Here is a 4,046-nt window from a genome sequence, read left to right as displayed (position 1 = left end):
TGTGGTTTATTTTACTTTTGCCAACATGAATGAAAAGTCAAAAAGAGAAATGACACGGCACATGATTTACTTTGGAAACTTTTATAAAATCTGGCATTTGAAGGATCAAAATTGTAATATATAAAAAAGTTATAGGACTCTTTTGCAAGCATTACAAAGATAAAAGATCAAAACGCCAAAATTTAAAACGGCATATAATTTATTTTTAGCAATTTTTGTAAAATTCGATACAAAAAAAATCAAAATCGCGAAATATCAACTGGGCGATGACCATTATTCATTTGATAAGTGTTAATTCATGAATGACCATGCACGTGAATGAGCACGTGACATGTGCACCACCTTCGAATCATCTGGGCCACAACTAGGAATAAATTGTTAGAGTTATTTATATCAAAATTGGGCTGAAGATGGGCCTAACAATTTGCACTGGTCTTCGATATGAGTTTTTTTTTTTTTTCTTTTTTTTTCCTTTTTCTATTTATGAACTTGAATAGGATTTTACCCTTTCTATTGAAAGACCTAATCATATTTCAATGGCATCAGATAAATCATGAGTTTTTACATTATTACTACTTTGAACTTTGTGCAGTGTAAAAAAAAATTCTAAATTTTATAATATTTTTTTAAAAATTCTAAATTATATATGATAAGTTATATTTTAGTATCGTCCTACCACATACAATAGTACAAACTTATTTATACAAAACTCAATATTGAATTATTTACTAAATTTATTTATGAAACGTTTTCAAAATAACAATAGAATACTATCATATTTTTACACATTGAGAAATTAAATTTATTTTATAAGTTTTAAATACTCTATATATATATATGTGTGTGTATTCTGATTCAACTAAAAAAATACATTACGTAAAAGATAATAGGGTAAAATATACTTCGCCACCTGAACTACTTATGATGTAATATTTACTCTCCTAAATTAATAAATGTACACTTACTCCTTATAATTAAATTTTTTGACAATATTGCCCTTATATTATATATATAGTTCAAAGATTTTCTTTTACTAATAATTTTGCATTTTAAGTTTAATTAAAAATTTCCTAAATTTGAAAAAATATCTTTTAACATAATAAATTAATATATAGAATTTTATTATATCTTACAAACTCAAAGTTAAGTAATGAATGAGTACAAGAAATACACATAAAGTTTATATGAAAAAGTTTTATGAATCTAGTAATAAAATTAAGTTATTAATTATTTCTTCTTTTAGATAAAAATGAGTAATTGACATTTTTTTGAATATATATTTTCTTTAAAAATATGATAAAATATTTATATTTATTCATTTTGTTTCTAAAATATTGAACTTTTGATTAAGCATATATATTTGTCAATTTCTTTTCAAAAGCATATACGAATTGTTGGTTATATTATATTATTGTGTAACTACTACGTATATTAATTTATACTCCACTTTTAATTTAAATTATTCTCTTATTAAAAGATTATTTAAAAATAACTTGATGATGATTTAATGTGCAAAATACAAAAACATATTGAGAATAATATAGTTATTCAAAGCATGAAGGTATTTTTGTCCAACCAAAAGGGTATGTGTTACATTCGTTAGTTTAGGGAGATAAATATTATATTAGGAATAATTCACGAGGTAAAGTGTACTTTACCCAAGATAGTATCCTATTATCCTAATATAATTTCTTCTAAAAAATATGAGTTGGTCATCTAAATATCCCATTCGAGAATGTAACACAAGCGAGGAGGGGAAAATCCCTCAAATCCCTGGTAGGTAGTGGAGGAGCTGGAGATGGGATCAATCAGGTGTCAACCTAAAGAGGATCAACAACTATCGACTGGCTGGAGCCCACTTTAGCCCGTTTGGAAAGCCCCAAGAGGATTTTAAAGAGTGCTTTCCTTTGGAATCACTAGATGTTGGGGTCCCCAAACTCCCTCGAGCACTGTAAAGTAAGTTCTTGAACTTCACGAATGTTGCATAAAAACAGGAAATAGAGTTAAAACCCTGCAAGAACTTTAAGAATATTAACAAACAAAAAGGGAAAAAAAATGCTTAGAGGCTCCATTAGCGAGACCTCTGAGGTGCTCATGAACCAACCTCTTGCATTCATAAGGATTGGCGTTCAACCCCTTCAAAAGGGCCTACAAGTTACCATCCCTGTGCCACAACGTGAAGCTCCGAGTAGAAAGATCCACCAGCCACTGTGGGGAAAGTTCCACCGAATGGGAGGCACCAAAAAGTAATCACTCCCCATGCAATTCTCAGGAGGACTGGAAGAAGGCAAGAAACACGATAGCATGACTCCCCATCAAACCAAAAGAGTTGGGGATCAATTAATTAAGAAGCACCCTAAAAGTTTGAACCGCCTCGAAATAGAAGGATAAAATGGAAAAATAAAGGTCGTTACGGATTTGGACGGTAAAGAAACACAAGCTATTTGGAGGGATATTCTGTGCATGAAAGTATGGATTAGGGAGCAAAATAGTGAAAAAATCATAAATGCCAAACTCCTCCTGCAATTGTTGAGGGTCAGACTTCCTTCACTACCTTGGTCCGGCCAAAAGCAACTCTGCCTCTTCAAGAAAGAACCGTTGTTCACAATTTTTTCCTCCTTGGAGGAGACCACCTCCTCTTTTGCTTCTTCCTTTGAACCCTCGAGCTTCTCTCCCTCTAACTCTACCTCCTCCTTAGTGCATCCACTAACAGATAATGCACTCCCATTGTACGAAGGCTCCACCACTGGGGTAATTGGGAGGATGGAGAACCACGGTGCGACACCCTCGAGGTAGCCTTAGTGGGATCATTGCCAAGTATGGTAGGGTCATGGACTCATGAACACTCCTAAGAGAAATTGAAAATAAAAGCAGAAGTACAAGGTATAAAAAGCATAAAGAAATTACTTACTAGAGCAATGGACGGAAGGGATGTGAAGGAGAGATAACAATAAGAGAGATAAGAATGGGGAAGGACTTAGGGCATTAATCTCTTTTCTTTCTCATGAAGAGCTGCAACCCACTAGTGTCAGTTATCGGCACATGGAGTGGGCGATTAAGGGTAACTGCTAGTAACATGATCTTGAGCCCCGCGATCCTCGCATCATATTATGTCGTAAGCCATCTACTGGTTGTCGACTGATAATGAAGGGACACATCATGATAGATGATGTTTATTCTTATTGGTTGGGGGCATTTTATTCCATGGAGGGAGCCTCATCTTGTTGTAGGCATCACACGCCATTGGAGGTACCTTCAAACATCATAGACGGTATATACTCTAATATGGTAGCTCTAATCCCCTTTATTAGAATTAGGGGAACTGAGTGGTATCATCCCTAATAAGCAATAGGCCTAAGTGGTCCAAGATAAAGAAAAGCCCAAGAAGGCAGAGGGTGTGCCTCAATGACAAGTGGAAAGCTACAGCCCGAAAGAAAGCCAACCCAAGGCCATACCTAAACCCAAGCACTCCACATGCCTACCTGCATGGATAACAAGCTGTCTCCAAGCGAGTAGGCGCAACATGTGGTCAACATGCCTACCAGCTAGCTCCACAGAGGAGTTTGGCTCCTGCCAAGTCATCGCGAAATCTTGGAGCCCAAAGTGGAGGCATCCGTCTAACCACTTACTCAGAAGGCGGGATCCATCTTATCTACAAGGAGACACTTATCCGTGGGAAGCTACTCCCCAAGAAAGTCAGGACTCAATCAAGGATGAGCTGCAATCTCTTTCCCATGGGGAGGGAGGATGGAGGAATGCTATAAATAGGCCTCTGATGCAATTATGATGTGTAACGTTATATTGACATTTACACACAGGATAACTTTGATTGCATAACCATATTTACCCTCTTCTTATTACACATTCTTGTTTTACTTCTTTAAAATTATTCTTTTATAATTGTTTACTTATTTACGCGTGGAATGCTAATATATTTTCTGCAGGTCTCCATTCCCAAGCTTGCACAAACTCTGACCAAAGGACCTCGAGTTGGGTTTGTTTTTAACGAGCACTTTTTTGCTCACAACCATACCAAATATCATATA

General features: G+C 35.1%; 1 long non-coding RNA gene across 2 annotated transcripts; it reads right to left on the bottom strand.

Annotated features, from left to right (window-relative positions):
- On the bottom strand, positions 1,542-3,825 carry LOC110013258. 2 transcript variants are annotated; one of them, XR_002288425.1, is made up of 2 exons: positions 2,105-3,825; positions 1,542-2,011 (listed from the first exon to the last, which is right to left on the bottom strand). It is a non-coding gene; the product is annotated as an uncharacterized LOC110013258 (long non-coding RNA). The 2 variants fall into 2 exon arrangements; XR_002288424.1 differs by having other exon boundaries at positions 1,542-1,969; positions 2,105-3,823.

Source organism: Sesamum indicum, linkage group LG16 (genome assembly GCF_000512975.1).
Source record: "Sesamum indicum cultivar Zhongzhi No. 13 linkage group LG16, S_indicum_v1.0, whole genome shotgun sequence".
NCBI classification, from domain to species: Eukaryota; Viridiplantae; Streptophyta; class Magnoliopsida; order Lamiales; family Pedaliaceae; genus Sesamum; species Sesamum indicum.
The sequence above is the reverse complement of the archived record's forward strand: the minus strand, read 5'-3'. Positions and strand labels throughout refer to the sequence as shown.